Consider the following 24,069-nt stretch of genomic DNA (forward strand, 5'->3'; position numbering starts at 1 on the left):
CCTTTTCATTATGAATTGTATTTCACTTTTTAAAAAAAGCTTATTTATTTATTTTGAGAGAGGGAGAGTGCACACATGTGCATGAGTGGGGTAGGGATGGAGAGAGAAAGGGGGAAAGACAGAATTCCAAGCAGGCTCCACACTGTGACTGCAGAGCCTGATGTGGGGCTCAAACTCACAAACCATGAGATCATACCCTGAGCCAAAATCAAGAGTTGGGCATTTAACCGGCTGAACCACACAAGGGCCCATGTATTTTCCTGCTTCTTTGCATTACTACTTATTTTTTTTTATTAAATTCCACATATTGTGGATTATATCTTCTTGGGTACCAAATATCATTGCATTCCTATAAATATTCTTTGTTTTTGTTCATTGACTCAATTATGTTACTTGCAAACAGTTGATCCTTTTAGGTCTTGCTTTTTAAGCTTTTTTTTTTTTTTTTTTTTTTTTTTTTGCAGGATCAAAACAGCATTAGTTTAGGGCTAATTTTTCCCATAATTGAGGCAAAACCATTCTAAGTATACTACTTGATTTCCCATGAATTAGGTGATTTTCCACTGTTGCTGGTGGGTACAAACACTATGCCTATCCCTGTGTGAGTTCCAGGACTGTTCTCTTTAATCCTTTCAGATATTTCTTTTCCTAGCCTCATCTAATTTCTTCACATGCATGAGTTTATTGTTTTCAGCTGAATACTCAAAGAGATCTGTAGATCTCAAGAATTCTCTCTCTGTGCATTTCTCTCCTCTCCAGTATTCCTCTCCAGATTCCATGGACTCCCAAGTCCATATTCTCAATTTGGGGACACTGGCCTCAACCTTGGTACCTCTCACTGTACCATCTGCCAGAAACTTTCCCCAGGCACTAAGCTCGTTCTCTTGTTTGTTTCCCATCTCTCTGGGATCACTTTTTTCCTATTGCCTAAGGTCCACTGTATGCAAAGCATTATTTCATATATTTTGTCCTGTTTACAGTAATTTTAGATGGGAGGGTAAATCTGGGCCAGAAGTGAAAGTTCAGTCTGCCTGGATTCAGATCATATACATGATATTCCCTCTGAAAAGAAAATCATTACCCAAATATATGATATTTTTAATAGTTTTTAAGTAATAGGCCAAGTGTATCTATTATACAAATATATTTCCCAGGAATATGTATACAAGTGTGCTAGAAACTGAGTTCCTGAATCAGTAATTTATACAACAGAGGTATTACTTCCACTAGAAACAAACATCAAATCTTCTCACAGTTACCATACTCTTGTCTTAACATCTTGCTTGGAATCACATGAAACAGGTTAAGTTTGGTATCTTCATTTCAACTTTTCCTGTTTTCAGAGTTTTTCTCTTACTACACGGTAACTTATATTCCTGATATTTAGAGGCCTCTGGCCTAGCTATTCCTGGTATGCATACCAGATTCTGCCTTGACCTCTCCATCCTACCTCCAGAGTGACTTACCTATAACAGGACTCATTTTTTGCATTAACTTTTATTAACAAGAAAGACTAGGATAAATGAAGATCAATGGGATTGTCAATAATCAAGAATAGTATCTATAATTTATTGAATATCTACCATGTGCCAGATGTTCTATTATTTTCTCAAATTCTTTTAAAACCACTAACCATGATGAAGGCCTTGGGGAATCAGGGCTTACAGAAGGGCTGCTTACTCAGTTAAGTATTGAAGGATGAGTAGGAATTAGGTGGGATGAGGCACACAGTGGGGGATCAGGCAGATGTTCCAGAGATAGAGAATGGTATATGAAAGGACTTGGAGGCAAGAAAGAATGTGACTAATTTGAGAATTCCATTTAGATTGGCTGAAGGACATAGAAAGTGCAGACAGGGTGGGGAAGTCAGGGTGAGGGGTGACAGATAAAACCAGAGAGTTAAAATAGATTGCCAGGGATTTGTAAATGATACTAAGGAGTTTGGACATTTTTTTCCTGAGGGCAGTAGAAAATTCTCGTTGAACTTTTGGCATATTACCTTGTTACACAGAGGCAAATGGGTTAAAAGAAGTAGAACTGAATTACAGCTGTGTAGATGGAGAAAAGTGTATGTCGGTTTCAAAAATTCAATAATTATTTTTTCATGCCCTTCCTCAGCCATTTATACACTAAACACATATAACGACTGCCTGCTATATACCAGGCATTCTGACTAAATAGTTATTAAACAAGTGAGTATTGAATTATCATAAGTTAGCTATCATTTATCGAGCACTTATTATATGGCAGATACTGTGTTAAGTGCTTTACATAAACACTGATACTACCTTTAAGTACGTGATGAAACAACTAAAGCTCAAGCATGCTAATGTCATAGTAAATGGCAGAGTCAGGATTTGATCTCAGATCAGTTTGACATCTTGTCAGATTTGGTCATTTACTTAAATGACTATTCTTTCACACATGTAAATTTTGTTTATTATTTTTTCAAATCCAAAGATAGAACACTAAAATATTTTGAACTAAAATATTTTAACTAATTAAATATTTTTTTTCTTTTAATCCACAACACATATGCGAATTGCTCTGGATTTCCATAAAAAAGGTGCCTTTGTTTTGTAGATGAGCAAAATTTTCTATTATCTGTAAAGGAGCATTCAGGCAAAATTTGGGACACTCAAGCCCCAAATAAATTTATTCCCAAGATTTACTTAGATGATGTTGAGGGTTTTTCTTTTTTGTCATGTTTTTTCTCCTTCTGTGTGTATCCTTTGTTAATATTAGTAAATATTAATAAAGGATGTATTTAAAAGGGTAATTTTATTTTGAAATTGGAGAGAGGAAAATTCATGCTGCAATAATGTCAGAGTTTCCAGGGGAATATGTTGTGAAATTGTTTGTCTAAACACATTTTATTTGGGGTTCAGTATGAATTTTCAATAGATGTTTTTTCAGATAAGAAAGCAGTAATTCAAACGCAATTATATAAACAAGAAGATCAGAGAGGAATTATCCTGAAGGGTATAAAATGAACCAAGAGCTTTTAGTCTGGGTCATTATACCATCAGCTCACCAATGCAAAGTAAGGTAGGTGTCTACACTGAAAAGGCTTTGTGAAATGAAATGTTCTTACTTGAATTCTTTCTTCATTTTCATGATTTTAGCCAATACTCAAAAATGGCAAGTGCTAAGTGATAATTTGCTTCAATAGACTCCAAGAATTCTAATTACTGCTCCAAAATTGTTCAATGGTGGTGGAGGTGAGTGAATGACATATATAAAGATATGAAAAACTACATTGTCTTAAAGTAAGAGGAACAACTGGTCAGTTCTCTAATGAAGGCTGATTGATGTTCATGGCTTTCTCTAGTTACATTTTGATTTAAACATTTTTATCAGTGTATTAGATCCTGTCAATTACTAATGGTTATGTTTGATGATCATATACTTCTGGGAAAACTTACAGTAAATTCACTTTGGATAGTGTCTAATGTACACACCTGCCTTATAGTATATTTTGGTTTCCAGAAAAATATTGCTTTAGTGAAGTTCTGGATTGCTCATAGGGTGGGCAATTGATTTTTTTATGGCATAGTAAGGAATTTGGAGACAAAAGATAGGCAAAGGAATTTAGCAGAGTAGAGAGCAATGTGTTTATTAAGAATGAAGGTAGTGAGAGCAAGAAAAGAGGGAGGGAGGAAAAAGGTGGGGAAATGGCAAAGGAAAGAAGTTACTTTATGTAAGAAAAAATGTTGAAAGTGTAGACAGATGGTCATACCACTGAAAGAGGCATCTCTCATTAGGACCTGAAATCATGCCTTCTATTTTTAGGTGCTTAATAAATCACTTATGATGACTTTAAAGAGGCATTTAAGTTGCAGAGATGAGAATCCAGGTGACAATAAAGGAGAAATTATGGCAGATCATATAGGGAGGTATTAACTAATAGTGATTTATATAGTGTTATATAGTTATTAGTCTTTGTTCCATAGCATTCCAAGAGCTTCACACATATTGTTTTATTCTTTTTATGATTTTTAGGAAGGAGCATGTAGAAAAATGAAGGCAAATGATATTAAATTGCTCAGTTACTCATAATTGTAATGAAATCTGGAAGCAGAATTCTAGATCACTAACTCTTATAGCTCAGGGAACTGACACTAATTTATCACATAGAATCACAATCTATTTGTGCTGAAAAGACCTTCCTGATCATCTTCTAGTTCTAAGCCTTCCTTTTATAGATGAAGAAACAGGCTCAGAAAGATTCTGTGGGTGAAGTTTTACTATTTGCAATGAAGGGGAAAGAACAATTCTTACTTTTTTTTACACTCACAAAATTATACAGCTACTATCGCTTGTAATTCAGCACTTAAAAAATTATTTATTAAAACAATTTTTTTCATTTTATTTTATATTTGCAAGAGAGAGAGACAGACAAAATGTGAGCGAGGGAGGGGGTGGGGGCAGAGAGATGGAAACAGAATCTGAAGTAGGTTCCAAGCTCCACGCTGTCAGCGCAGAGCCTGACCTGGGGCTCGAACCCATAAACCCATGAGATCATGACCCGAGCTGAAGTCGGACACTTAACCAACTGAACCACCCAGGAGCCCCTAAAAATGTTTTTATTCATTTTTGAGAGAGAAGGAATGCAAATGGGGGAGGTGCAGAGAGAAGGGGACAGAGAATCCAAAGTGGGCCCTGTGCTGACAGGAGAGAGTCAGATGTAGGGCTCGAACTCAGGAACCATGAGATCACGGCCTGAGCTGAATGAAGTCTGATGCTTAACCGACTGAGCCACCCAGTAACTCAGCACTTTTAATTTTTCCTTTTGTTAGTTCAGAGTTTTACATTTATAAGAGGAACTCTCAAAACATATACAGTATCCATAATGAATATGGCAACAGTGGGTAAAAGTTCTAAAACAGTGTTTTATCCTACAATTAAAAAAAAAAAAAGGTTAGGTTTACTTGTCTCTTTATGTTTTCCAGATGAGAAAATAAGGCCCAGATAGATTAAATATTTTAGTCAATTTCTCATAGATCTATGGGAGATCTTGAAATAGCATTCTGTTTCCTAACTCCACGACCAATATTCTCACCAGATCACCACAGATCTATTTTATATAGAATCACAGACAGAGCTAATAGTTAAAATATCCGAGTTAATTATTTTTTATGCAAAAACCCAGTAGTTGGCTAGACAGGCAAGAACCATATGATCATGATGGCTGAATATTTTATATCATTCTTAGAGAATCCTCTAAATCTGTGGTTTTAAAATAATGGAACCAATTCTCTACCATAGATGGAGCTCACATTTTGTGAAGCACTTGAGAAAACCAGACCCATGAGCCAGAAATTCTTATATTTTCACTCCTTAACTGAAATACCAAAAAATTCCAAAGAATACTTGAATATGCAACATTTTATCCAAATGAGTTAACCAGAAAACCCTTTTAAATGGGTTACTTCACTTCCTTGTTTATACAGAAGACGTTTTATATAATTTTGTATCTTGGAGTCATGATTTGGACTCTTTCAGAGCACTTAGAACAATGCTTTTATTATTAGTGTTCATACTTCTCTCCTTAGACTGTTAGCCCTTGAAGTCATGGACCATAGCTTATCCATTTTGTATTTCTCATCGTCTGGTTCAAATGCTCAGTATATGTTTATCTAATTTATCTGCTATAAGTCATAATAATATTATCCATCTGCTTAGAATGACCCATCAATATTGAACAGACTCTCCATTAAACAGGTTCTATTGAGATACATATTCTCCTTCTACTTGAGGCACAGTGGACCCTCTGTTATCTTCCAGGTAGTCAAACCTCATTTTATTTTCCCGGCTAACCCACAGTAGATCTGTCCTTGAATGGTATTACTCTCACTATGTCAACCTATATTTTTTGTTTCTATAATTCGTTTTAAGATAGTGCGCTCCATACATTTTCTTAGTAAAATAATTTTTATTTGTCCAACTCCACTTCTTTCAACCATCAGAGAATATTCTCAGGGTTGGAAAAGGGGGGGGGGGTTCTAGATTTCTGGGTTAACCCTTTAACACCGGTTAGAATAACACTAGAATAGTTGGCCCATTCTAGGCTTTCTCTAGCTTCATCTTCCTTGACAGACATTGGATAGAATTGTATGCAAGCTTATTTGCATTGAGATGGCACTACAGTTTGATTATACATTTTCTTGGTTTCTATATGCTTTCTAATTATGACTAGTCTGTTGGCCTTTTAAACTATCGAACCAAAGATTTTAGAAAACTCCTGTTTTGAAAAGCCCCTACTGAGGCCTGTTAAGTCACTTCTTATAATTAGAGGCAGGTATTTAAACTGTTTCTACTGAATGAATTGTTTTGCGCTGAGTTGACCTTATGTGTCTGTCACTTTTCTATTGTGATGTTTCAGGCTTTCCATTTCACTGCCCAGTGTTGTTAAGTGGCACTTGCGAGCAGGACATTTGCTATGTGAGTTCCTACACTATGACGTATATGGCTCATGGCCACATTATAAAGAAAGGTTATTGAGAGTACTAAGTATGTAAAAACACCTAATATAGGGCCTAGGACAAAGTAGGCATTCGATAAATATATATATTTACACACACACACGCACACACATATGCACACGCACTGTAGCTCTTTCTAAATGTCCCTTCTGAATGTCCTAAAGGATTCATGTAATAGAGTCTTTAATTTTGTCTTTGATTTAGCATGACTGCAATCTACGTGATGTCCGTGCTTTTTGGCCTGGCATGTGGACAAGCGATGTCTTTTTGTTTTCCAACTGAGTATATGATGCATGTCGAAAGGAAAGAGTGTGCTTATTGCCTAACCATCAACACCACCATCTGTGCTGGATATTGTATGACACGGGTATGTAGTTCATCTCACTTCTTTTAGCTGAAAATTAGATAAACCTAGACTCAGTCCATTTCTATCCAGAAAGGAAATGAGATAAATCACAACCTCATTTCGCAGACCTAACGGTCATTGGCTCCTTAGAGGTAGAGTCCCTAGGTTATAATATACGGACCTATTCCATACAGTTGGTACAGATAATTTTTACAATAGTTTTACTCCCAAAGTTTATTTAAACCTTATCTTGTTCCCACGATCAAGGATAAAAGAGAGGTGTGTGTGTATGTCATTTTTGTCTCTATAGGATTCAGTGTGGATATGCTGAATTGGTATTGGGGAATGGGACTAAGGAATCCTCCCCCAGTCCTATTTGTATCTATGGGATGTAAGCGAATTAACATTTTGCTTCCTCTTCTGTTCTTCCCTCAGGATATCAATGGCAAACTGTTTCTTCCCAAATATGCTCTGTCCCAAGATGTTTGCACCTACAGAGACTTCCTGTACAAGACTGTAGAAATACCAGGATGCCCACACCATGTTACTCCCTATTTCTCCTACCCGGTAGCTATAAGCTGTAAATGTGGCAAGTGTAATACTGACTATAGCGACTGCATACATGAGGCCATCAAGACAAATGATTGTACCAAACCCCGGAAGTCCGATGTGGTAGGAGTTTCTATCTAACTTCAATAGCAAGGTCACTTGCGGTTCAGTTCAATGTGTTTACCTGGAATACAATTAATAAAATACCAATATGTTTCACAACACACTGTGTACATTTTGAGTACTCTTTCATCCAAACCTATACCCACACATGCATTAGAGAGCTTAGGGGATTTAGAAGAAAAGGTCAATGAAACAGCCTTTTGAGCTCGCATAAAGGATGGTTTCCACATGGAAGGGCAGAGAGCAGGTAAAATGGCGAACAGGGATATCAGACACTGATGAAAGCCAGCCTTGAGCAGGCTTTAAAAAAAATGTTTTTTAAATGTTTTATTTATTCTTGAGAGAAAGAGAGAGCGTGAGTGAGGGAGGGGCACAGCAAGAGAGGGACACAGAATCCGAAGCAGACTCCAGGCTCTGAGCTGTCAGCACAGAGCCTGACGTGGGGCCCGAACTCATGAGCTGTGAGATCATAACCTGAGCCAAAGCCATGAGATTGTGACCTGAGCCGAAGTCGTGAGATTATGACCTGAGCCAAAGTCGGACGCTCAACTGACTGAGCCACCCAGGCGCCCCCTGAGCAGGCTTTCTTAACAGAAGGCCATGAGGTTTGTCTTGATATAGAAAATGAATGTGGGGATGCTGCAGAGTTATAAGTAGAGGGTTATGTGATCAGAAAGTGAAGGAATATATGGCAACAGGGTACTGGAGACACTGACTTCCAAAGGCTAGAAGCAGGACTGGAGTGGAAATGGTGGGTAAAGAATATGTGAAATCTGCAATATAGCCTTTTATTCTAGGCTACTCAAATGCATATGATAAAACTTCACCAAAACTCAGAGGACAGTATATTCCATTCTAAAAACTGTTCTCTTTAATTTAATTACTCTGATGGGCCAACTGACTTATGAAAGTTATACGCCCAAAAGCCTAGAAAAGAGGCCATGATCATTTTACATGTGGAAGTCTAAATCCTTTGTATTCTTTCAAGTAATAGGAGACACTTTTCAGCATTTATACCAAGAGTAACTTGTGCTGCTTTGGCTTTTGATGTCCTGAAAAACTAGAAGGATTTTGAAAGATTTCAGGGACAGGGGGAGAATGCTAAGGGATTCAATAACATAGAATCATCCTAAATTCTAAACATTCATCAATATTGAAACACTGTTATCTGGAAAATGCACTTGGTAAGTGGCCATTTATTTTTCTTTTCCTTCCTTAGGTACTCTTTCATGAGTTTGGTTTCAACACACGTGTGATGCGAGACAGACCTAATCTGACCTCAAAAAGACTTGACCCCAAAAAGATGATTTATCCTGTATTTGCCCATTTCTCTCCATCTAAACTGCTACCCTCAGGGTAAAAATCAATTATCAGCAGGGATGGTTACCTTTGCTGTATCCCACAGTCACCGGCTACATTCAGCTGGGCATCTTGTAAATGCCCGCATGCAGACACGGGAGAGCTGGGCGAGTGCACATGCGTGTGTGTGCGAGTGTGCATGTGTGCAGGTGTTCAGGTGGCATAGACTGATTACCACCAAGCCCGTGCTCTGTCAATGGGGAGGGAATAGTTGCACATTTATAGACAAAGTCAGGAATCCACATTATGCTTACCTTACTGTGTTTGAGGTTGACAGTACAGTTTCCAAGTATTAATCTGGGGCTTTGGGTTCTTATATCACTTGATAACATGAACACGTTAAAGCTGCAGGATTATAACATCCCCTCTGAAAACTGTGTATCAAACATAGATCTCTGATTAATGAGTAAACTCTTTAATGTTCAAACCTAACTGGCACTAATCACGTGATTCCATGGCTTTCATGGAATCTGAAAGATATTTTCCAGCAACTTGAACTGTGACTATGTTGAGAGATTTAGGGAGGCCCCTTAAACAGACTTCCACTCAGAAGACATTGCATAAATTAGCTTCCTATACCTGTAGGGAGGAGGCTAGGCCTGGACATGGCTGTGGTGGGCCTATACCATCATGGGCCACAGAACCCTAGAATGGCATATCAGAGACAACTTGTCTCCACCCACTGAAGGCAATCCACTTAGAATAGGGGCACGTATAAGTTATACTGAACTATTTTTAAAAGTGAAGTAGTCTAAGACAATCCTTAGGAGAAGGGTTCGGGATTGGAATGATCAACAATTTGCCTCAACTGGATCTAGAAACACATGTATATGGAAATGCTCTTTTGGAGGGTATCGATGTTCTTTGGGTTTAAGAGAGGCGGAATGAATAGAGAGTTCAGAAATGGGAAATAAAGAATCATTGCTGGTGGAATAAGGGAAAGATGGAGACTTTGGAACATCTTCTGAAGTGGTTTTTAAAAAAATTTTTTTTTTCAACGTTTATTTATTTTTGGGACAGAGAGAGACACAGCATGAACGGGGGAGGGGCAGAGAGAGAGGGAGACACAGAATCGGACTGAAGTGGTTTTTAATTCAACCTAAAGTTTAAAGGAGTCAGTTCTTGACAGAAGTTTGAGACTCAGGTCTGTAAAAAACCCTTTTGTTCCTCATTTGACTCTGAAATATAAAGAGTTTTTTCATAAGTAAATGGATCTGGGATCAGTGCAGCCGCCATCTCTGCTTTTCTAATAGCCAAACTCCTCAGAAGTATGTAAGAAAGAGAAATAAAAGGCATCCAAATTGCAAGTAACACTGTCACTATTTGCAGATGACATGATACTACATATAGAATACCTTACAGACGCCACCAAAAACCTGTTAGAACTAATAAATAAATTCAGTAAAATTGCAGGGTACAAAATCAATCTACAGAAACCTGTTGCACTGAAAACAAACACTAAAAAACCCCATAAAATTGTCAGAAAGAGATTAAGAAAACAATCCTATTTTCAATTCTATCAAAAAGAAGAAAGTATTTAGGAATAAGTTTAACAAAGGAAGTGAAAGACACTGAAAACTCTAAGACATTGATGAAAGAAAATGAAGAAGACACAAATAAATGGGAAGATATTCTGCTCATGGGTTGGAAAAATGAATATTGTTAAAATCCATACTAGCCAAAGCAATCTACATGTAGATTCAGTGCAATCCTTATTAAGATGCAAGTGGCGTTTTTCACAGAACCAGAGCAAACAATTCTAAAACTTAAAACTTGTGTGGAACCACCACAGTCCCTGAATAACCAAAGCAACCTTAAAAAATATTTTTGTTTTATTATGGAAGTGTAGTTGACATATGATAGTATATTAGTTTCCGATGTACAACACAGCGATTCAACAATTCTCACTATACATACAACAAAGTATAATATATATGTATATGACATATGTTGTATACACTACAATATATATTACTCAGCGCTTACCACAATAAGTGTAGTCATCATCTGTCATCATACAATGTTATTCAATATATTGACTATATTTTGTATGCTGTACTTTTCATCCCCATGAGTTATTTATTTTATAACTGGAAGTTTGTTCCTCTTAATCCCCTTCATCTACTTCACCCATCCTGCCACTCCCCTCCACTCTGGCAACTACCAGTTTATTCTCTGTATTTATGAGTCTGTTTTATTTTGCTTGCTGTGTTTTTTTTTTCTTTGTTTTTAGACTTCACATCTTGTGAAATCATGTGGTATTTGTCTTTTTCTGTCTGACTTATTTCACTCAGCACAATACCCTCTAGGTCCATCCATGTTGTTGCAAATGGCAAGATCTTATTCTTTTTTATGGCTGAGTAATAGTCCATTGCATATATATATATATATATATATGTATATACATCCATTCATCCATTGATGGACATTTGGGTTGCTTCCGTATCTTGGCTATTGTAAATAATGCAGCAAGGAACATAGGGGTGCATATATCTCTTCAACTTGGTGTTTTCATTTGCTTTGGATAAATATTCAGAAGTGGAATGGCTGGATCATATGAGAGTACTATTTTTAATTTTTTGAGGAACTTCCATACTGTTTCCCATAGTGGCTACACCAATTTACATTGCCACCAACAACATACAAGGGTTCCCTTTTCTTCACATTTTCATCAACACTTATTTTTTGTTTTGCCATAAAAAAGAAGTAAAATCTTGCCATGTATGACAACATGAATGGACCCTGAGGGGATTATATTAAGCAAAATAAGTCAGTCAGAGAAATGCAAATACTCACTTATATGTTGAATCTTGAAGAAAAAGAAAAATAAGCTAGAGATACAGAGAACAGAGTGGTGCTTGCCAGAGGTGGGGAGTTGGAGGTGAGTGAAATAGGTGAAGAGAGTCAAAAGGTACAAACTTCCAGTTATGAAATAACTAAGTCATGGGGATGTAATGTACAGCATGGCATCTATAGTTAATGCTGTATTGCATAGTGGAAAGTTGCTAAGTGAAGGTAAATCTTACAAGTTCTCATCATAAGAAAAAAAATTCTGTAACTATGTACGGTGACGGATGTTAGACTTATTGTGGTGATTATGTCAGGATATATACAAATATAATGTACATCTGAAACTAATGTATGTCGATTATACAGTATCTCCTCAGGAAAAAAAAAAGTTCTCATTTATATAAGAAATTGCCCCTCTCCCACTTCTCAGTAGCAAGTCTAAGTACAGTAAAAATTTTTTTTATCAAGGTAACTTCCACTCTAACCCCCTATTGCTCAATGTTGGATTCTTTCCTACCCTCTCATCTCTCCTGGCTAATTCCTAGTTATCTTTTCAAAGAACTCTGGCTCACATTCTCTACTTCTGTTACCCTCCTTCCACCTGCTGTTTTTGTCTGCCTAGCATTCATGTCCCTTCTGGTCGGTGCACCTCGATTTTCCTTTGGGCTTCTCCCCATGTTTGTTTCCTTCCTCCCTCCCTCCCTCCCTCCCTCTCTCCTCCTTCGCTCCCTCCCTCTCTCCTCCTTCCCTCCCTCCGCTCTGTGGCACCGCAGCTCTTCACTCCCCTAGTTCACCTCTTGGCACACACCTGCTGTGTTCTCTGCCTCAAATTATGCAGGTTGTTCTGTTAATCCTCAGATCAATTTCATAGGTGTTCAAAATGGGTTGATGTTGATCTGTGTCCAAGGAATGACACAAGCCCAGGGTCCTCTTACTACTCTGCCATCTTAACACCTCCCCACACTGAAAAAATTTTGAACGAGTTACAAAATCAAATTTGAACCCTTTCAAGATCACTTAGCTTTAGTATGAAGTGACTGGAGGACAAAGTCAGAGGATTTCATGAGGATTTAAAAAATTTTTTTTTCATGTTTATTTTGGAGAGAGAGACAGAGACAGAGAATGAGCAGGGGAGGGGCAGAGAGGGAGGGAGACACAGAATCAGAAGCAGGCTCCAGGCTCTGAGCTGTCAGCACAGAGCCAACATGGGGCTCGAACTCACGAACCGTGAGATCATGACTTGAGCCGAAGTCGACGCTTCACCGACTGAGCCACCCAGGCGCCCCTTCATGAGGATTTCTAACTAATATACTGGAATTGCTACCAAGAAGTAGAGAAAGGGAATTGAGGGAAATAGGAAACTAGAATCATTCCCAGGTTTCCTGACAGCTAGAAGATGGTGGCACACAGGCAGGAAAGCAGACTACAGTGACGAAGCAAGTTGGAAATGACTATAGGACATCCAAGAGGAAACATAAACAGGCACTGAATACATGTGAAGGATATATACATTCCTGAAGCTCAAGGAGGGAGTCTCACGAGAACTATAGTTTAGGAATCTGCAACATACAAGTAGTAGTGCCCATATTTGAACAATATGAGTAGCCTTTCACATCGAAGACCTCAGTGAGAAAGCTGCAAAAACTAGAATCCAGTAATGTTTCTAACTACAATCCAGAATTCAGTAATGTTTAAAGCCCAAAACAGTTCGTATTCCCCATCCATTCCTTAATCTCAGGCTGGAGAGTCTCTATCAGCTATCTGCACTTCAAGGGAGAGGGCAATGCATTGGGTTTGTGCAAGAAAGCAATCCCCCTGAAAGCAGCTAGAAAGGAAGAGTGAAAACAGGCACAGGGGACTGCACAAGAAAACTGTTCCCCAAGACCATTGATAGGAGAAAAAGGACAGGGTTTCAATACTGCCAGTTTTTAATAAACAGTAGAGCACAGAGTCAGAGGTCAGCCCCTGGTGGTGCTCTGGTGAGGAAGCAAAGCAGAGGCCCAGGAGCAGGAAGCACGGTCTGAGGATCCCCTGGCTCCTACAGGGAGAAGTGGTTCCCCAGCTTGCAGTGCATTTAATAGAGGTGATATGGCCTCTCCGCAGGCAAAAGACCTGGTGGGCACGATCAAGCTGCCATATTCACCCATATAGGAACAAAGACCCCAGCTGAGGGCAACAAACCCTGGTACCGGCTGTGTTTGATTCACCATAAACTCTAAGCCACTGTGTGGTGGTGCAACTGTTTCCTGGAACAAGCAGGCTACAGTTCCACGAGACTCCCCCAGATCGCTGTGGGTCTGAACCATGGAGGTCTCTGAAATGTGGATTTTGAAACACAGCAATGCCTAAAACTCTGGAGAGAGTCATTGCCTAGTAGGTGGACAGCTTGGACACAGGGGGAAGGCAGGGAGGTGACGGAAGCAGGGGACACAGGAGGGGTGATGGCCCAAACTTCCCACGCTGGAGAATACACAGTGGGGTGAAGCCATTTTCACCATTAGCCCACCAACACTGATGGACCCCAGTGAGCTAAATAGTGCCACCAAGTGGAGAACTGAGTCATTACTGCAAGCCCCTCCCCATTGTGTCCTCCAGGCACATCTCCACTAGGGCAAGTCAGCCTGAGAGAGCAGCATTCCCCTCCCCTAGGAGACCAGCACAAGTCCCTTCCACGAGATTAGTCTACTGACCATACTGCTGCGAAGTTTCAGCTCTAGGGAAAACTGGATCTAGCTTCATTTGGGTTTTTTTTGTTCATTTGTTTGTTTGCTTTTTTTGTTTTTGTTGCTTCTGTTGTTTTTGTTGTTTTTCTTTTGTTTCTTGGTTACGGAAAGAGCAAAATTTTTTATTTTCAAATTTTATTTCATTTTTATTTTCATTTTTTTAATTTCTGTAATTTTTATTCTTTTTCTCTCCTCTTTTTTCTATCAAGCTTCTCTTAACATGCAGACCAAACACACCTAGGATCTAGCTTCCTTTACTTGATTTTTTAAAATTAATTTTTATTTTATTTTATTCTATTATTATTGTTGTTGTTTTATATTCATCCAAAATTACAAGATTGAGGAATTCACCTCAAAAGAAAGAACAGGAAGATGGGTGCCTGGGTGGTTCAGTTGGTTAAGCATCTGACTTTGGCTCAGGTCATGATCTCATGGCCCATGAGTTTGAGCCCTGTGTTGGGTTCTGTGCTGAGAGCTCAGAGCCTGGAGCATGCTTCAGATTCTGTGTCTCCCTCTCTCTCTGCCCCACCCCCACTCACAATCTGTCTGTCTCTGTTAAAAATAAATGAATATTAAAATTTTTTTTTTAAAAACGAAAAAAGGACAGGAAGAAATGATGGCCAGGCATTTAGTCAATGCAGATATAAATAAGATTTCTGAACTATAATTTAAAACAATTATAAGGATACTAGCTGGGCTTGAAAAAGCATAGAAGACACAAAAGAATCTCTTTCTGCAGAGATAAAAGAACTAAAATCTAGTCAGGCTGAAATTAAAAATGCTAAAACTGAGATGCAAAAACCCAAATTGAGTGCATAAAAACAAGTATAGATGAGGCAGAGGAGTGAATTAACAATACAGAAGATAAAATTATAAAAAATAATGGATCTGAAAAGAACAGGGAAACAATGGTCAGGGATCATGAAGGCAGACTTAGGGAACTCAGTGTTTTATTAAAATGTAATAACATTTGTATCAGAGGAGGCCCAGAAGATGAACAGGGAGAAAAAGGAAGGTTTATGTGAGCAAATTATAGTGGAAAACTTCCCTAATCTGGGAAAGGACACAGACATCAAAATCCAAGAAGCACAGAGGACTCCCATTAAATTCAACAAAAGCCAGTCATCACCAAGACATATCATAGTAAAATTCACAAAATACACAGACAAGGAAAGAATCCCGAAAGCAACATGGGGAAAAAAAGTCCTTAACCTACAAGGGAAGATAGATCAGGTTCACAGCAGATCTGTCCACAGAAACTTGGCAGGCCAGAAAGGAGTGGCAAGATATATTCAACATGTTGAATGGAAACATTGTGCAGCCAAGAATGCTCTATCCAGAAAGGCTGTCATTCAACATAGGAGAGATAAAGAGTTTCCCAGACAAAAACTAAAGGAATTTGTGACCATACAAGAAACTTTAAGGGGGACTCTTTGGAGAAAAAAGAAAAATAAAGACCAAAAGCAACAAAGACTAGAAAGGACCAGAGAACATCACCAGAAACATCAAATCTACAGGTTACATGATGGCACTAAAGTCCAATCATTCAATAATCATTCTGAATGTAAATGGACTAAATGACATAGGGTCAATCAAAAGACATAGGGTATCAGAATGGATAAAAAAAAAGATCCATCTATACGCTGCCTACAAGAGACTCATTTTAGACCTAAAGACACTGAAGATTGGAAGTGAAGGGATGGAGAACCATCTATCATGCTACTGGATGTCAAAAGAAAGCCGGAGTAGCCATACTTATATCAGACAAACTAGATTTTTTTTTTTTTTAATTTTTTTTTCAACGTTTATTTATTTTTGGGACAGAGAGAGACAGAGCATGAACGGGGGAGGGGCAGAGAGAGAGGGAGACACAGAATCGGAAACAGGCTCCAGGCTCTGAGCCATCAGCCCAGAGCCTGACGCGGGGCTTGAACTCCCGGACCGCGAGATCGTGACCTGGCTGAAGTCGGACGCTTAACCGACTGCGCCACCCAGGCGCCCCTAGACAAACTAGATTTTAAGACAAGACTGTAACAAAGGATGAAGGACATTATATCATAATAAAATGGGTTTATCCATCAAGAAGATCAAATAATTGTAATATGCCTCCAACTTGTAAGCACCCAAATATATAAATCAATTAATAATAAAGAAACTCACTGATAACAATAAAATAATAGTAGGGGACTTTAACACCCCACTTACAACAATGGACAGATCATCTAAGCAGAAAATCAACAAGGAAACAATGGCTTTGAATGACACACTGGACTGGATGGACTTAACAGATATTATTCAGAACATTTCATCTCAAATCAACAGAATGCACATTCTTTTTGAGGGTACATGGAATATTCTCCAGAATAGATCACATACTGGGTCACAAATAAGCCCTCAACAAGTACAAAAGACTGAGATCATACCATGCACGTTTTCAGATCACAACACTGTGAAACTTGAGGTCAACCACAAGAAAAAATTTGGAAAGCCCTCAAATACAGGGAGGTTAAAGAACATCCTACTGAAGAATGAATGGGTTAACCAGTAAATTAAAGAAGAAATTAAAGAAATACATGGAAGCAAATGAAAATAAAAACATGACAATCCCAAACCCTTGGGATGCAGCAAAGGCAGTCCTAAGAGGGAAGTATATTGCAATTCAGGCTTATCTCAAAAAGTAAGAAAGGTCTCAAATACACAGACTAAACTTACACCTAGAGGATCTAGAAAAGGAACAGCAAATAAAGCCTAAAGCCAGCAGAAGAAGGGAAATAATAAAGAATAGAAATGATATAGAAACAAACAAACAAACAAACAAACAAAAAAACCCAGTAGAACACATCAATGAAACTAGAGCCGGGTCTTTGAAAGAATTAACAAAACTGATAACCCTCTAGCCAGACTTATCAAAAAGAAAAGAGAAAGTACCCAAATAGATAAAATCACAAATGAAAGAGGAGAAATCACAACACCACAGAAATACAAACAATTGTAAGAAAATACTATGAAAAATTACATGCCAACAAAGTGGACAATCTGGAAGAGATGGACAAATTCCTAATAACTCACAAACTACCAAAACTGAAACAGGAGGAAACAGAAAATTTGAACAGACACCTAATCAGTATAGAAATTGAATCAGTAATCAAAAATCTCCCAACAAACAAGAGACCTGGGCCAGATGGCTTCCCAGGGGAATTCTACCAAACACTTAAAGAGTTAACATCTATTTTCTCAAACTGTTCCAAAAAACAGAAATAGAAGGAAAACTTCCAAAGTCATTCTATGAAGCCAGCATTACCTTGATTCCAAAACCAAAGACTCCACTAAAAAAGGAGAATTACAGGCCAATATCCCTGATGAACGTGGATTCAAAAATTCTCAAGAAGATACTGGCAAACCGAATTCAACAGTACATTGAAAGAATCATTCACCATGATCAAGTGGGATTTATTCCTGGGCTGCAGGGCTGGTTCAGTATCCACAAATCAATTAACTTGATACACCACTTTAATTTAAAAAAAAGGATAAAAGAACCATATGATCCTGTCAATAGATGCAGAGAAAGCATTTGACAAAATACAGAATCCATTCTTGATGAAACCCCTCAATAAAGTATGGATAGATGGAACATACCTTAACATCACAAAGGCCATACATGAAAGACCCACAGCTAATATCATCCTCAGTGGGGAAAAACTGAGAGCCTTTCCCTTACAGTGAGGAGAAGACAGGATTTCCACTCTCACCACTACTATTAACATGTACTGGAAATCTTAGCCTCAGCAATCAGACAACAAAAAGAAAGGAAAGAAGAAGTCAAACTTTCATTTTTTTGCAGATGACATGATACTCTATGTAGAAAATCTGGGGGCACCTGGGTGGCTCACTTGGTTGCGTGTCTGACTTCGGCTCAGGTCATGATCTCACGGTGTGTGGGCTCAGGCCCCAAGTTCAGCTCTATGCTGACAATTCAGAGCCTGGAGCCTGCTTTGGATTCTGTCTGTCTGTCTGTCTCTCTCTCTGCTCCTCCCCTGTTCATGCTCTGTCTCTCTCTCTCGAATAAATAAACATTAAAAAAATAATAAAAAAAGAAAATCTGAAAGACCCCACCAAAAAATTGCTAGAACACATGATTCAGCAAAGTAGCAGGATATAAAATCAACGTGCAGAAATCTGTGGCATTACTATATACCAGTAATGAAGGAACAGAAAAATAAATCAAGGAATCGATCCCATTTTCTTTTTTTTTTTCAACGTTTATTTATTTTTGGGACAGAGAGAGACAGAGCATGAACGGGGGAGGGGCAGAGAGAGAGGGAGACACAGAATCAGAAACAGGCTCCAGGCTCCGAGCCATCAGCCCAGAGCCTGACGCGGGGCTCGAACTCACGGACCGCGAGATCGTGACCTGGCTGAAGTCGGACGCTTAACCGACTGCGCCACCCAGGCGCCCCTCGATCCCATTTTCAATTGCACCAAAAACAATAAGACACCGAGGAATAAACCTAACTAAAGTGGTAAAAGATCTATACTTTGAAAACTATAGAACACTTATGAAAGAAATTGAAGAAGACCCAAACGGAAAGGCATTCCATGCTTCTGGATAGGAAGAACAAATATTGTTAAAATGTCAATACTACCCAAAGCAATCTACACATTTAATGCAATCCCTGTCATCATACCACCAGCATTCTTCACAGGGCTAGAACAAACAATCCTAAAATTTGTATGGAACCACAAAAGACCCTGAATAGCCAAAGTAGTCCTGAAAAAGAAAAACAAAACTGAAGGCATCACGAGTCCAGACTTCAAGCTACGTTACAGAGCTAGTGATCAAGACAGTATGGTCCTGGCACAAAAACAGACACATGCATCAATGGAACAGAGTAGAAAACCCATAAATTTACCCACAACTATATGGTTAATTTATCTTCAACAAAGCAGGAAAGAATATCCAATGGAAAAAAGACAATCTCTTCAACAAATGGTGTTGGGAAAACCGGACAGCAACATGCAGAAAAATGAAACTGGACCACATTCTTGCACCATACACAAAAATAAATTCAAAATGGATGAAACACCTTAATTTAAGACAGGAAACCATCAAAATCCAGAGAACACAGGCAGGAACCTCTTTGACCTTGGTTGGAGCAACTTCTTACTAGGCACATTGCTGAAGATAAGGGAAACAAAAGCAAAAATGAACTACTGGGACCTCATCAAGATAAAAAGCTTCTGCACAGTGAAAGAAACAATCAACAAAACTAAAAGGCAGCCTATGGAGTGGGAGAAGATATTTGCCAATGACCTATCTGATAAAGGGTTAGTATCCAAAATCTATGAAGAACTTATCACACTTAACACCTCCAAAACAAACAACCCAGTGAAGAAAGAGGCAGAAGGCACGAATAGACACTTTTCCAAAGAAGACATCTAGATGGCTAACAGACACATGAAAAGATGCTCAATGCTACTCATCATCAGGGAAATACAAATCAAAACCATTATGAGATACCACCTCACATCTCTCAGAATGGCTAAAATTAACAAGAAACAACAGGTGTTGGCAAGGATGCGGAGAAAGAGGATCTCTTTTGCATTGTTGGTGGCAATGCAAGCTGGCGCAGCCACTCTGGAAAATAGTACGGAGCTTCCTCAGAAAGTTAAAAATAGAACTACTCTATGAGCCAGCAATTACATTACTAGGTATTTACCCAAAGAATACAAAAATACTAATGCAAAGGGATATGTGCACCCTGATGCTTATACTAGCATTATTTACAATAGCCAAATTATGGAACAGCCCAAGTGTCCACTGACAGATGACTCGATAAAGAAGATGTGATGTGTACATATACAATGGAATATTATTCTGCCGTAAAAAGAAGGAAATCTTGCCATTTGCAACGATATGGATCAATCTAAAGAGTATAATTATAATGCTAAGCGAAATAGGTCAGAGAAAGACAAATACCAAATGATTTCACTCATATGTGGAATTTAAGAAACAAAAGAGATGTATGCATGGGAAGGGGGGAAAAGAGAAGAGAAGGGAACAAACCACAAGAGACTCTTAATGATAGAGAACAAACTATGGGTTGATGGAGGGAGGTGGGTGGGGATGGGCTAGATGGATGGTGGGTACTAAGGAGGGCACTTGTGATTAGCATGGGGTGCTGTATGTAAGTGATGAATCACTGAATTGTACTGAAACCAATAGTGCACTCTATGTTAACTCAAATTTAAATTAAAAGAAAAAATAAAGATCACAATATGTGAAAATAAAGTATTTCCTATGATCTCTGTACAGAGATAAGACACCTTGGTACAGTTTAACGGGGCCCTTCATCTCTTCATGTCTTCTTGACATGCCCTCTTGGAAAGCTTCCATGCTCTCTGTTTCAGGGTCTTCTTGTATATTGTTCCACCAAAGATCCCCTTTTCTTCTCGACTCCTATTACTTTTTACTTGGCTAATGTGTTAGGAGTTCTTCAGGACTCAGTTTAGATACCTCAGAACTTAGGAAACCTCTCTCCCCTGACCATCCTCTCCAAGGTCAAGAAGGCCCACACGTGGTTAACGATTATCACAGCACTTAACCTCACGGGGGTTCTATTTGCCTGCCTTTTTTTCACCCTAAGCTTCTTGAAGGCTCTTGTTCATCTTAGCATATCAGTATGTTGCAAAGAGATTTTCAAACATATAAAATAGTAGCCCCCAAATAAAGTAAAGAAAAAAATTCTATTAGAGTGGGTTGCATCTTGTAAGGCAGAGCAGGCCGAGGGGAATATAGAGGGACTCTGGCTCTGGCTACTAATAACAAGTCTTTGAATTAAAATAGAATGGGGAACTAGATCAAAGACTATTGATTAATTCAACAAATGAATGTGTTCAGATAGGTATTTGGTATCATGCAGAAGTTATATTCAGTTGTGCACGATGATGCATATTTGATTTGTAATTAACAGAAAGTCCTGATCAATGTAATAAACATAACAATTTAGGTAATACTCATTAGTTGCCAGGTTTGCTAAGCATTTCGTTGGTTATTTCTTTTAATTTAAATTTCTTCTGTTTAATGTAAGTAAAACCATCATTAAATTATACACAAAAAAAACCCCAAAAAACAAATACCAAAGCTTCAGATGGGTTTCTGGCTAAAAACTTTATGAAATCAACATAGAGTTTGCTTTGCGACATACTGCTTCTCTATGTCATGCTTTCTGTGTCCCCAGGAGATAGCCATTGGAATAGTGGTTTCCTGGAATGCATTTAACTTTTGTTAGCAATGAGGCTACCAACAGAATGATTAATAATATTTGGTAGTAGTGTAGTCCTTTTTACCTTTCAGTGGACACCTACATATAATAATTTACAGGTAAACATAAAATCATGTTGAGAGAAAGTAGAAAACGTTTGTTCCCCTTAAAATATACCTTAATACAAATTTGATTTTGATGAGTCCAAACTAAGATGGTGTAGTTAAGTGACTAGCTTCAAGGGCCCACAAATGCTCCCTCAAAGGGATGTCAATGGAGCAGTGAACCAGGAAAGTTGGGGTGCACTGCCTGAATTTCCAAGGGTGCCTCTTCCTTTTAACCTTTGATACTTACTTCAGAAGGGAAGAGATCTCCTTCACTGCTGTCTTCCCACCAGCCTTATTCTCATCAAGCAAACCTATTAGCAAGGCACACGGGCAAAGAACTATCTCCATGACTGCGCGGGGGGGGGACTGTGATGGCCCCAGGAGCAGTGTCTGGCTTCCCAGATTGAACCATGGACAACAAAGGAGCGACTCTGGGGAAGAGATGAAACAACGTTAAAGGAAATAGTGCTATTTGCTTGAATGTCCTTAGGGTGTTGCTTTTACGTCCAGCTCCTCACAATAAACTATAGAAGGATTGCTACTCCTGCCTTTTTTAACCGTATTGTTTTGGTAGTTGGACATTTGGAAAGGTTGTGTAAAGGGGTGTATAACAGATAGAATAGAATTTTAAGATAAAATCAAACAAACAATTCCAGTACGTAGAAAATTTAATTTGAAATAACTTAAAATAGTTCATCAAGAAATTTTAATTCAGTAACTTGGCACCAGATGCTTAAGAATCTGTTTGAGTCTGATCTCAAATCAGTTCAGGTAAACAGACATAACCAAAAATTTATATATGTGTGTGTATATATATATATATATATGCACACATATATATATATATATATATACACGCATGTATGTATGTCTATACATACATGCATGTATACATATATTCAAGTTACATATGTATGTATCCAAGAGTTATATATTCAAGATATATATATTCAAGACATATATAGATTCAAGATATATAGGAATTCAAGATATATATAGATTCAGGATATATATAAATCTACCCTCACTCAGAGGTGGAATTCTCTAGTTTTACTCATGGCACATATTTCTGAAAAATTACTCCCCAAAGGGGTACATTAATCATTTATGGAACAGATCTCTACTCTTCCTCTTTTAACCACTGTAGTCTTCTTTAAGGTTGTTAATTCAGATATGGAGTGAAACTCAGTTTTGTTGAATCAGAGACGATTCTGAACTGCAAGAAACCCGAGTATGCACTTGGGCCTGTCTTCAGGTAGACGGATGAACTAAAGCCAGCAAGAGAGATGGACGGTTTGTTCTTTGCCTCAAAGGTTGTATTTGTCACCTACTGGGGTATAAACATCTATTTCACGTTTACACGTGACTTTCTTAAAATAGTCTTTAAAGTTAAAGTGACTTTCTTTTTTTTTTTTTTTTTTTTTTTTTTTAAATTTTTTAAAAAATCTTTATTTTTATTGGATTGTTTAGATCCTTTGAACTTAATGTAGTAATTGATCCGGCTGGGCTAATCTACTATTTTGCGATTTTATTTTTTTTTTTTTTATTTATTTTTTTTTTTATATGAAGTTTATTGACAAATTGACTTTCTTAAAATCATCTTTGCATCAGCTATAAACACTGTAAAGTAGCCACGTACGATTAAATTAGCTCGCTTCCAGTCTTTTTTTCTAGAAAAGCTTCCTCCCAAGTTAGTAGCAGTAGCAAGTATGGTGGAAGAGTGGTTCTCTATGTGATTGAGACTATTTGTAGCAATTAGGTCTTTTCAGCAAATCGTTTTGTAAAAGTTTCTTGGGACTGAGCACTTTGCTTTAGTGCGCACCCAAAGATTGTGTTCTCACAGGCCTGTGAACTTACTCAGGGGCTTCCAAAGTCCCCAGCACTTTCGCTTTTGGGTGGCCTTTTCAAATGTAATAATAATAATTAAAAAAAAACCCTCCATGATCCACTAAAGGTACCAAGTTGTTAAAAATGGACAAATAATGTCAGTTTAGATCTTATCTTTGGGTTTACATACCAAAATGAAAGCATCAAGATCATAAAGAATACAAAAATTTTATTTTTATAGGTGACTTAACACAGAAAAAACATATTTCTGTTCTGTGTGTTTAAATATTTTAATTTCCTTAGCTTGTCTCTGCTGTGTGCACACAACTAGTAGATGCTTTTCTTTCTCTATTTTGGTTTGGCCAAGGATGCTTATAATATTTGAATTAGGAAGGGTTTTGTTTTCCTAAGTGGTGGAATCTATAGTTCATAATCTATGAAGAAGAATTCTCTAGGTAAGAAAAATAGAAAAAATTAGGAAAATATGTAAACTCAAGT

The 24,069-nt window shown here is 38.0% G+C and overlaps 1 long non-coding RNA gene across 1 annotated transcript; it reads right to left on the bottom strand.

Annotated features, from left to right (window-relative positions):
* Positions 1-5,915: 5,915 nt before the first annotated feature.
* On the bottom strand, positions 5,916-23,143 carry LOC115521505. The gene is made up of 3 exons (XR_003971082.1): positions 21,992-23,143; positions 9,117-9,236; positions 5,916-7,564 (listed from the first exon to the last, which is right to left on the bottom strand). It is a non-coding gene; the product is annotated as an uncharacterized LOC115521505 (long non-coding RNA).
* Positions 23,144-24,069: the final 926 nt, after the last annotated feature.

Source organism: Lynx canadensis, chromosome C1, assembly GCF_007474595.2.
Source record: "Lynx canadensis isolate LIC74 chromosome C1, mLynCan4.pri.v2, whole genome shotgun sequence".
Taxonomy (NCBI): Eukaryota; Metazoa; Chordata; class Mammalia; order Carnivora; family Felidae; genus Lynx; species Lynx canadensis.